Raw genomic sequence first — 12963 nt, forward strand, 5'->3', positions numbered from 1 at the left:
AGAACAAGAGTCGAATTCTCTTGTCTTCACCTCTGTGAGAGAAGGTGTTAGAAGATGAGCTCATCCAACAAAGCACTGTCACTCGCTCACTTCAGGAGATTCTTGCTGTGCACAAGGCAGCAGCATCAGTTGTTTAGGAAGGAGGTGGTCCTGCTGGGGGCTCTGGTGCCTGGCGATGGGAGCCGTGTGCTTCGCCCCAGAGGACTAGCTCTCCCTGGGGGATTCTGCCTCAAGGGCGACTGCTAACCCTGAGGAGAGTGTAACGGAGACAGAGAGGAGAGGGGCTGAAAAATATAGACCAAGGTTCCAATCTCCAACCAAAGGTCATTTCTTTGTTCTTTAAAACTCTTTTGGAAACCCTATTCCTGCTGATGGCAGAAAAATAATTGCACCTGCCAATTTAAGGCAAGTTATTCTCTTTAAATTAAAATATCTTATCAGAAATTAATATTCACTCTCAAGATTTTTACTCGGTCTCTCTGCCCAAACTGGCATCTGCATATGAGGGGCAACTAACACAGCCTTACAGCCTTGGGGGAGCACAGTCTTTTTCTCAAAAGGGTTTGTTGAGATGCTCTCATCTTGCCTTGTTCCTGGAAGAACTGTGCTGGTTTCTGCTGAGTTGTGGCTGGGCTGGGCTGGGCTGGGCTGGGCTGGTGCTCTGGTATTGTGCTGTCATTCACAGGTCAGTGATCATGGATTTAGCCATGGCCTGTATATACAATGAATCCTGTGCCGCAGGCCTCCTGGGTCTGCTGTCCTGTACGCCAGTGCCACACTGGGAAGCTCCAGAATGTTTGCCCACTCTCTTCACACCTCATGACATAGGATTCTGTGAGGCAACTCAAGGCCCCTCCTTCAGCCATTGCTCTTCTCACATGAGCTCTGTTGCCCTAATACCAAATTGTATATGGGGCTTTGCTAAGGAATATCATTCCCCTCACTGGTTTTTGTGGACATAGACTACTCACTTCAGTAGTAGTAGATGGTTCTTGAATCATCCCTTGACCTGGTTGATATCTGTCCAACTCATACGAGGGGTCTGACCCTATGAGAGGAGTTAGAATACTTGCATATGACCACTTGCCCAGCTATCAACCTTCTTGGCTCTGTTCCACAGCAACTGGAAGAATCTTTCCTTATTACTGTTGCATGGGTCTTCCCTTGCACCACATCTTCATTCCTCTCTTTATTATGGTAAATATGCTCAGACTGCCATGTTTTGTTCTTGATACATAAAGGGAAGTTTAGAATTAAAAAAAAATACTTTCTGTTCCAACAAGGCCTAGATTTCGATGGTATTATTTCACAAAGGATTTGAAAGAATCTGCATGTAGATTCAAATATGAGCAATGGTATTTTTAACCAAAAGGATATCCATCTACTGCTCCTTCCCTGGGACAATAGAATGTTGTGCCTAGCCTTAATTTCTGAAGAACAAAAAAAACTGGCTTACTGTGAGGGAAAGCACATTAAGTACTATCTTTAAAATTCCCATTAGATACATTCTTCCCAGGTGAACATTACCCCCTTGCCTTCTTCAAGCCTTATTGTTTATATCTAGATACCCATCTGCCCAAAAGTCATTCCTTGTTCTGATCCAAGAAGTAGCAATAAAAGCTCTCTGGGAAGCTGGGTTCCTAGTGAACTAAAGGAAGACTGAAAAAGTGAGTAATAAAAACACCAAAAGGTAGAATCTGTCCAGTATCTGAAGTAGTTCTTGTATTTTCTGAAAGAGAAACCACTCACATAAATATGTAGTTCTAAGACTGTGAAAACGGGGGAATTTGACCCTTGATTCTCAACATACCACCCTGCTGATCCCATGCATCTCTCTCAAGTATCAAGCAAAAAGTAGCTTTAACAATCTCTTCTTGGTCTCGTTTGCCCATTAAAGTACAGACATAAAGAAAACAGTGCCACAGACGGGTGTTTCCTCATATAATATGAAAGTCATTTAATTGGGTCATTTCCAGAGAGAAATTGACAGAAGCACTATTGAGCCAGCATTCTCTCAACAGCACAGACACCATGAAGCCAGCAAGATGATGAGGAACTTCCTCTTACACATTGCCTAACCCTGAGAGGATTGCTAATAAAAGACAGTAAAAGGACTGGCATTTTTTTTAGAATAATAGCTTGGGTAACTATATACTTTATTTTCAAACTGGGAGATTTTTAAGAACAAAAGGGAGTACATTAATAATTAACTCAAAACAATGGGTATTACTGTCCCAGTCAAACTAGGACAACTGATTATCCTAATACTAATACAGAAGTTATGCTCTGAGAAGTTGTCAGCATCAGCAAGAAAAAGGTTTTTCATCTTAGAGATGCTCTCATTTGAGGACTAAGAAACATCTGATGTCTTTCTTGGGATGCCTAAAAATCTGTGACTTAACACAGATCCTCTAAGGTAGAGCCAGAAGGAGCACAGATTAGGTATTGCCAAAAAAAGATTAATGAACTTGAAGACACAGCAATATAAACCATTCAAAATAAAACAGAAAGAAGAATTTTTAAAATATATAAAGTAAGTATAAGAGTTGTGAGAAAACTTTAAGCACTCGAGTGCACACATCATTGGAGTCCCTGAAGGAGGAGGGAGGACCAAAGAATATTTGAAGAAATAATTCCTGAAAATTTCCAAATTTGATGAGAATAATAAGTCTACAGGTCCAAGAAGTTCAATAAACCAAACCACAAAAATCATAATAAAAACCTTATCATCATAATCACAACCTAACTTTACAAAACCTAAGATAAAATAATTTTTTAAGAGTTAGAGAAAAAAAGAAATCTTACCTACAAAGAAACAAAGATAAAAATTACGTTGTTTTCTTAATGAAACAATGCAAGTGAGAAAACAGAGTGCACTTCAAGTACTGTAAGTAAAAGCCTATCAATTTAGAATTCTATACCCAGTCAAAATAGTTTCTAAAAAATGGGGGCAAAATAAACACTAAGACTAAGACATACAAAAGCTGAAAGAATTCATCACCAAAAGAATTCCATTATATGAAAATTTAAAGGAAGTTCCTCAGAAAGAAAGAAAATAAAAACAGTGGAAATATGAATATACGTAAAAGAAGATCCTCAGAAAAGGTGCCAGTATATGCAGGAAAATATAAAACATTTTTTTTTTACTATTTAAATATTTTTAATATTTTAATAGTTTTAATAGAGAGAAATTAGATAGAATAAAAATGTAAAACAACTTCATTACAAACAGAAGAGGTATGTCTCACAACACAGTACTCAGTTAAGTGCCGGGTGAACATTCCAGACAATGGTTGCCAAGGGAAACCAGAGGTTCATAATAATCTGGGCTAGTTAGGGAAACTTCTTTAAAGAAGTAGGACTGAAGTGTGGTCTTGGAGAATTATATAACATGCACCAAATGTTTGGCTAGATCTAGGAAGCACACAATTGCTTTTAATAAATTGTTGGGCTGATGTTCTCTGTTCCAAGAGTCACTATGTTCGGGGAATGCACTCTGCCAGTAAAAAGTCAGTCCCATTAGATGATGATGCTAATAATTCTGCCAGCAGGTTGCCCTGTCCATCCCAGGCCAAACACACCATGTGACTGAGGGCTGAAGGGGTCAGTCAAAAACAGCCTACTTGCCAGAACTGGGCTGTGTTTGTGGAACTGTGTGTTGAAGCACCTGTGCCCACCCATGTCTGGCCATAGTTATTAGTCCTTCGTTTTCCCAAGTGGCAAACTTCACAGATGTTACTGGAGGGAAAGAAAATGTCCTGTGTTTATGCAGCAGATCTGCTCTGAAGAAATCATTATGCTCAGCTGAAGAAATGCCATATTTATTTTGGTATTCCTTTAATTTTGGAAGTCTGTATTATTTGCAGGTCTGACCGAAGGGCTTTTAAAAAAATCCACAAATAAACATCAGATTCATCTTTAATATGGTGGATGTTATTGGTTTCTGAAAAACAAAAGTACAGTCAGTCAGTTCTTTTACCCACCCAAAAAGCCAGAGGCCTTTTGGGTATTGAAGACCCAGAAATCTCATGACATAAGCCTTGTGTCTGAGTTAGAACATCTTCCTCAAAATGCAGGCCCTGCAGGAAGGCCTTCTTTGCTTAACATTCCTGACATTGGTAGCAAAGAGCAGACAGAGATAAACAAAGCTAAGAGGAAGTTTCCAAAACCAGTCTCTCATTGGCAATCAAGCTATTTACACCTCAAAAAAATTAACTCTTTTAAACTTAAACTTTTCAGAGTTGAATAAATAGAAGAGAATGCATTGGGGTTCTTTACTGTATCCTTCTTATTGCCTTCTAAAATGTTTATTGTCTCTTAAAAAATAAAGATAAAGGAATGGTGATTTTTTTCACACAAATGTAACCTATGTTGGTTGGTGAATTGAAGTTAATTCTAGAATCAGTCAGGGTCACCTATCTCTTGACTAGTATAAATAAAAGTTGTTATAAATCCCTGACTGGGGATTCTTACTTGGGGATCAGTTGGAATAAGGAGGACAAGTGTTCTTTTTTTTTTAAACTCTGATTATAATTTTTTCTTGATTACCTCTGATTTTATATTCCTACTGCTATTAAATTTCTGATTTGCACTTTTCATTCCACCTATGATATATGACACTAACTGGTACTCCACTAAATACCATGACCTGGCCTCCGTGTGGAGGAAAATTTCCTGAAGATTTGGAACACAGTCTGTGCGTGCGATGGGATAGAGCTCTTCACGGGGAATATTAGTATTTGTGTTTGTAAAAATCTCTAGACATTTCTGTAACCACCACGGCCTCTTTTCTGATAAGATCCTAGCCTTCCCCAACACTGCAGCTTCCGCCCCACCATTCAGATCTTACCCCTTTTCTAAAGTTGTAATGGCCCTCAAATCCAAACACCACAACTACGTGTGGCTAAGTGGTTATTATATTGGATAGCACAGCTCCAGACCATCCAACATTGACCAAGAGGCCACTTTTTCCAAACTGGACAGACTTATGAAACTGTGTTTCTCAACACAGATATTTAAAAGCAGGAATAGTTAAAAAACAAAAACAAAAACAGGAAGTGTTTTCTTTCCACTTGTTAAGCATCTAGTATGGTATGTGTTCATGGACATGAAACTTAGCCATAAAAATATTGAAAAAGGGGAGAAAAACAACTCTAGATATAATGTTTAGCATTCTATTGCCCCAGCCTTGCTTTCTCAAATACATTCTTTTAAACATATGGTTATATATTCATTTAATGCCAGTGTCCAAATATAAATGAATAAATCATGATTCTGTGTTGAAGTGCCTGACGAATAACTTCTCAGAGCAGGCAAACAATTTAATGTATCTAAGTTGTGGTTTTAAAATATATCACTTTTGTTTCTAATTATCAGGATACCCTCCAGTTAGATTTTTTTTTTCTTTTTTGTCATTTGCATCTCAGGAAGCTTGGCATTCTATATACAATAGGATTATATACTTGGTTTTCAGCTTAATATTCAAAGAACTGAATATGCCTCTGCTAATGTGGTGCCAAGCCTCTGTTATTTTTTTGGTATAAAGAGTAAGCTCTGGAGCCCTGCAATGCTTTTAAAGGAAATATTACTTATCCCAAGAGTAGATTTTGTTTTACAATATGTATTTGCCTTCTACATTCCTTCCTTTAAAATGTTTATTACAAACGTTAATCTTAAACAGATGGGTTTTGTTTTTGCGATTGACTGTGCACTTAGTAGACGCTGTGAACACTTCCCTTCCCAAAAAGACCGTTTACTTTTGAGCCAAGGCCTGGCATGATATTTCCTTTCTGAAACACTCCCTTGTTTAGCTATTTACTTGTTCTACCTTTACATTTCTTCTGAGTTTGGCACCCAGTCGTTCAGGTGTTTCACATGAAAAAAAGAGCATTTTTATTTACAAAGATCAGACATGCCCGAGCATTTCCTGTTGCAATTAACCCTGCCACCTTCCATGTGTTCCTGCCCCCCTACTGGGAAAGCAATGCAGTCTTCATTCTGTTGGGCAAAAAATTCTGCAAAAGAAACATTTGTTATTGGACTAGCCATTAATTTCCCATGAATTCATCACACTAAGGAAAATCTCTACTTCTATTCAATCAAGAGTACTTTCCAGTCTTAGCACCTTATTTTTTAAACTTTGAATCATAATGGTTAGTCAAACTCTTATTTTGTCACTCATAATGTATAATAATTGGCTTTTAATGTCACAGATGCCTTTATTACATACTTCAAGTTGTGAAAGTAACAATCACATAAATTAAAATACAGACTAAAGGAAAAAATAACCCACAACCCATCACTCTAATGCAATCACTACTTTATTTTTTTCCATATACACGTTTTCACAATTATAATAATGATGTCCATACAGTTTAATATCTTACTCTGTAATAACATATTAGGTTTTTCCATGTGGTGACATCTCCTCAACTCTCTTTTTTTATAACCATCATTTCAGTGCTACATATATTCCATTCAGGTGTCACAGTATAATTATTAAAATAGTCCACTATTATGAACATTTGGAATATGTTGATATTTAAATCTGATAAACAAAACTCCTCGGGGCATCTTTATGCCTATAGCGTTTTACATATTTTGTTTTACCTAATAGTGAGATTATCAATTTATACATAATTAATCTGCCCAGATCTATGTCTAATAGAGTAAATCTGTCCATATCAAATTTGATTTTTGTTTTTTTGCTTTACTGAGATAGTTACATTTTGAAACCCTAACATCAGGCAAGGTAAAACCAATTAGTATATTAGGAAGAGACAACTTTCTATAATGTTAAATATGTTAGTTTACTCAAATGTCCTTTGTGAACACTATGTCAAGTATTATTCCTGAAATACTAAGAAGGCAGTGATGTCCAGGGGAGGCACCATTCCTGTCTGGATGAAACTTTCCTTATCATGAGTGGTGCGGCCCAGTCCACAAAATCACTAGTACTGTGAATGGGGAAATAGATGCTCTATGGAAACATGGATGCAGCTCCACCCCCTAATCTCAGAGCCATGTAGGGCTTCCTAGAAGAAGTCACACTTAAATAAAGCCCAAAGAATAAAACAAGAGTTAGCATAAACATAGGGTGATACAGGGACATTGTAAGTGCTCTTCAGGCACAGCTAGTGGCATGTGAAAGAAATGAGCAAGGGAGCACGTGAGGTAGACAAAACACTAAAAGACAGTAGTGTGCCTGCCGAGGAGATCATGTGCAGGAATGCTGGAACATTTCTTTCGCATTTCGCCTAACATCCAACAATCATATTTATTCCTTGATTTATCTATGGAGTTGATAATCCAAGCTATCTTTCCAACAGAAGTATTCCCATTCTAATACAAGTCCAGTTAAACTGCATTCTTGTCAGCAATAGGTGGTGGTATCATTTAGATTATTTTAGCAAGAGAATAAAAAAGATATTATTTATGTTTATAAGTATCATCTCAAGGTCTATGGAGTGATTTGAAGGGAAACCCCAAGGGAAGCTCTGTTCAAAGAGATTTCCCCATAATTCTTTTCCTCAGGACAGAAACTCCTATTGTTACTCTCTCCTTTGGCTTAAAGTATTCAAAGTGCTTGTTAATTTGTAAATGTATTGGTGGAAAGGATTACATATTCTATTCCTTTCAGCCAGGAACACTTTCTAGTAAATTATTTTTTTCGTATTATTAGCAAAGAGCTCTGTTCTTAAAGAATGGATCACAGTAGAGTGAAATTTCAGTTGTAGATTTTGAGTTAGAAACAATCCCTAATGTTTCTCTTTGTCACATGAAAACTAAGGTGTGGGTTTGTGGAAGACTTGGAAAACAGGGATGGAGAGTGGAAAGAAATGATTCCCCCCAAAAGGTGACAAAATGCCTCCAAATCAAACCTTATTCACAAATTTTCTTCATCCTAGCCTTGTCCACAGTAGCCATTCTAAAGGAAAGTAGAAAATACCTTTGAAATATAACTTCTTTTAAACATAAATGTGGGGCATTTTTGTTGTTGTTGCATTGCAAATTCTCAATGCCATGTAGAGCAAGAGAATCATACAAGGCCATGCGTTAGTAGGTGCACCCTGTATCTTAGGGAGTCGTGAAGAGTTGTACTACTTGGGGAGGGTGGTGATTAATGCAGTTGTTGGCACCAAAATCAAGTGAACTAATAATAGCCATCATCATAACTAACATTTCCAGTCCTATCATATAACATTTGCAATTCACTGGTTAAATACGGTGGCAGTCATTTGATCATTATACATATTTTTGTTTTCCTCCTTCTGAGCATGTGGTGGTTATGTTCATGCTCATCCTCCTTAGACCTGTGGTTTGGTTTGGTCAATGGAATGGAAGTGAAAGTGATGTATGTCACTTTCAGGTGGAGGCACTAGCTAGTGGAAGATGGGATCAAATGGGCTTGCTTTGAACCATAGCCACTCAATAGCCCTTGGGAAATGTGGACTTGTGAGGACTATTGAATAAAAAACAAATTCTCATAATAGTCATTGCAAGAAGTAAAATGGACAATTATTAATCACATTTTTTCTGGCTACACTTTACTTACTTTGTCAAAAAGCCAGTAACTCTCAAATTCTTCCAAAGTAGTCCTTAAAGTTCTCAGGAAACTCTTGTTGTGCTTGCAGCCAAATGTTTTGACTGAACTGTGCCATCTGTTAACAACTCTGCTCCAAATCTGTATGGCAATGACAGTGAGCAAAGTAGCAGCTCTTTCAACAGTGCACAGCAGCGGTGCTCCCACCACAACACTGCTGTTGCTGAGCCAAAATGCAATCACCCATGACAAGGGTGATGGCCCCTAAGCCAAAGCTCTGGCTTTTGTAGTTAATACAGATGCCCCCTCACAAGACCGTGGAAGCTTCTAGCATGGATACAACAATGCTATGGACTCGAAAATCTCATTTATATTATTTTTCATACAATTTTCATTACAGTCCTTTGTTTCTGAATACAAATAGGAGGTCATGGTGGCTAGACCAGAGTGACCGACAGAAATGGCCATGAGTCATCGTTACCCTTCTCGTGGCACTGAGTCATCCAAAGGCCCCTTCTCCCTTCAGATGATCTCTCTACTGGAAGTCACCTGAAGCCCGTTTTCAGAGATGTGATGGACCCAGCCTATCAACTCTTCAGACTTGTCAGTATCTTGGGGTGACCATTGTTTAGGCTCAAGCTGGATACTCACCTACAAATGCTTTGGAAGGTTATTGAGTTTCTTGGATTGTATTGACAGAAATGTTCTCGATCAGTCTCAGAAGGTACTGATATAAATAGAGATGAATTAGAGTGAAATAGAAGAAAAGATGTGGAGTCACTATAGAATTTCTTTACAAAGTTAAATTCTACTGAGGAAAAGAACATCAGTAGCAAGGGGAAGAAACTTTATCACAATGGAAACTAAATATAGACAGTTGTTTCTAAAGGACAATAATTGGGGCTATTTTTAGAAAATCACTGTTGTGCAAGGACAGCCACATTCCCTGTTCCAACTGACTAATGAGTGTGGCAGAGATTGCTTGCCTGCTAGATGCATTCTTCACTCACTTATTTAGTAATAAACTTTCAGTTTTACCTGGGCACATCATCTATGTGGCTATTAATGGGAGGTACATCCCTTCCATTTCTTCTTTACCCCTTCTGGCTGATTGGATCAGAGATGTAGTAGTGGAAACTTGAGCAGCCACCTTAGACCATGAGACAGAAGCCCCATGATGGTGGAGCAACAAGATACAAGAAACTGCCTGCCTTGTACTGTCTGCACTCAGACTTTAATGGAGATATAAATTGATTTCTATCTAATTTAACCTACTATTATTTTGTTTTTTACAGCAGGCAAGACTGTAACCTAACTAATACAATGAGAAAATTGAGACAGTAAAAAGAAAGCTACCAAAGGTTTGGGTAGAACTGGAAAGATCAAAGTCCTTTGGGGTATTTAAGGGAAAGCAAAGAAGTTAAAAATGCATTGTTGACAAAGTTACACCACCCAGTGTTTGTTCAGTAGTAGAAGAAGCAAGTGTGAGGTTTTTTTCAAAAGAATACACATTAGTAAATTTACTGTAATTCTCAGTACAGAACATCAGAAGATGCCTTTGAGGACCTATGAGTTTCAACAGCTAACTTCACTTTATGAGCCCAGCCATGGGAAACAACTTCTTTTCTCATTCCTCAGAAGAGAGTCATTAGAAGAATAAAACAACAGAAGAAACACTTCAGTATCTCTTTTCACTTGGGATTAAATGCCAGGGATTAAAAGTCAAGTTACTACAGTCCTAAAATGAAATTGCTTTTCCAGCAGCATTGAGATTCTCTACTTCTAGAAGGCTTGCAACAATACAATTACCATCCCCCAGCCCAGTGTCTCCCTGTAGGCCACCTTGTCTAAGTAACGGTAATTGCCGCTGGGCCAATTGGTTCTAAGTTCAGTCCTGAATGGATCAGCTTACTTCATGTAATAGATAAGAACTGGTTGGTTGCATGTAAGAGAAAACATGACACATGATGACTTAAACCATAATAATATCTATTATCCCATTAAAATAAGAAGTTTACAGTTGGAGGTTCCAAGATTAGTTAACTTCAGTGGCATAATGATGTTATCAAACATCTAGAAACTTTCTGTTCTTCTACTTTGCTATTCTCAGCATGTTGGTGTCCATTGCTCTTGGATGCAAGATGGCTGACCCAGCCCAACACCCACATCCTTCTTCAATCCTATTTCAAAGGCAGGAAGCTGGGGCAAAGGACAAGATGTGGCTCTCTCCTTGCACACCTCTGTCCAAATCAGAGGGAAATCCTTGCCAGAAGCCCTTTAACACCTTGCTTTCAAATTGTCAGGCCATATCTTCTATCACCTGGAAATTATTAAAATGCAATGTCTCAGACACCATCCTGATGACTGATTCATCCTGCATTTTAAAAAGATCCACAGGGGATATGTATACACAGTTAAGTTTGAGAAGCAATGCTCTAATAAAACTTTTCTTATGATTTTTTAGCCAGAACTTGATGACATGGCTATCCCCAGGTAGAAAGGAGGATGGGAAAGTAATCTTCCTATTTTAGCCTTGTTAGTGGGAAATGGGAAAGGGCAAATAAGGCAAGGAATGGCTGTTGGTGGGACAAATCCCAAAATCTGCCATGGTATTTCTCCAGGGACAGAATGGTGCAGAACGCCCTGCTCTCTGCAGTCCAGTGTTACCCACTGTTGCTGTCTGAGTTCATGTAGCCTATGAAACCTGCCCAGAGAATGAAGCACTGGCTTCATCAGTAAATATTTTTAACAGCAGGTTGAGACTTTAACCATGTGATTTTGGAAAGGTTTCTTGTTTTTACAATCTTGAGGTTTAAAAGCACTGCATAACCCAGAGGAATTCAAGGGGAAAACATTAAAGCTAGTGTAGTTGTAGGGAAGGTGAAAATTGTAAAATAACAGGTTTCTTTTCAGTTTCATGCCACTGAAATATTATGAAATATTTTTTCATTCATCTATTTTCATGTACATCTCATTCTGTGCTTTGCATTAGCTTTCTGTTCTTACCAAAAAATTCCTAAGAAGGTTGTTTATTAATATGACATAACTAGCTTAGAGAATTTTGGTCTAATATTTTAAGTGAGAATTTTGCTGTTTTAAGGTTGCACCATTTATAAGCTAAGCCTTCTTTACAATCGTACAACATAATAAAACAAAAGGATAAAAAAGCATATAGAAAAAAATAATAAAGCAATAATGTGGGGAACTTCTCAATCTTGGAGCAAGGACTTTATAAACTCCAATTTAAGCCAATTTTAGTTTGACTTCCTGGTGATTATATGATGATTTACATGTGGCAGTATAAAAACTGCAGACATCTTTTTCATCTGAAAACACCTTTGCCCATTTATGTGAAGCCTCCTAAGTCAGTGATCTTTACCTTTACCACTATTTAAAGGACATTTTGAGAATGGGTTCTCGGCTGCATTCTTGTCCCTTTCCAACCAAATCTATATTTTGTTTAATTTCATGGAACCTTCCAAATGAACCTACATCTTTGTTGCATTACCTATTTGACATGATAGGATAAATTGTGTGTAACTTCAGAGAAACAGAAACCTTTGCAGGGAAAGAGGATAAGAGTTCAATACAATGATTGCCATTCGACTTCAGGAATGCTGCAGACACACTCAATAATTGTGTCCTTAAATCAAAAGTGCAAATGAATCAATGGTCGTGTGCAGGCAAGCAAAGAGTTGGAGAAGAGGTCACTCCTTATAACACTTGGCATCACATAGTTCTCAGTGAATTGGCTAAGAGGTCCCTACAGAGATTGCTGGCAGACTGTGGTGCCTACTAAAACATGGGTTTCAGTAAAAACCCATGCCATGGGCGCCAAAGCAAACTTGTGAAAATTGTCCACTTTCAGGCATCCAGGACAAAAACCTTAGGAAGGCTGAAGTCACTGTTGAAAAGGCTCTCTATAAGAGCCAAGGGAAATGTATCCCTGATTTATTCAAATACAGATTCTTGTAAATGGCAAAGCTGGAGTGAGCCAAATTTGCATTTCATACCTGGAGCCTGGATTTGGCTTAACCTAATCTGGCCAGTGAAAACAGTGAGGCTCCTTGGTCCTTGTTCTCTGAGATGTTAAATGGAGATTCCAAGCATGTGGTAAAACTGGATCTTAAATTTAAAGATTTGGTGATTAACTGGGAGATTGGGTGGAGTCCTGTGTTTATTCTTTCAGATAGACTGTGTTCATAAAATATTATTGAAAATAATATTTTCAATGAAACAACAATCCAAGTCCAACTACAAAACTAGAAGCCTTAAGAAAATAGATCTTTTTTCTTTTGGGGACTTAAATTTCAGATTCTCGTCAGTTGGGAGTTGTATCCAGTCTGCTTAGTGATAAATCAGAATGTCACCACTTGTGGTAATGAGAATGAAATGTGTATGGAACAATTTACATCTATCTG

This window comes from Manis pentadactyla, chromosome 13, assembly GCF_030020395.1.
Source record: "Manis pentadactyla isolate mManPen7 chromosome 13, mManPen7.hap1, whole genome shotgun sequence".
NCBI lineage: Eukaryota > Metazoa > Chordata > Mammalia > Pholidota > Manidae > Manis > Manis pentadactyla.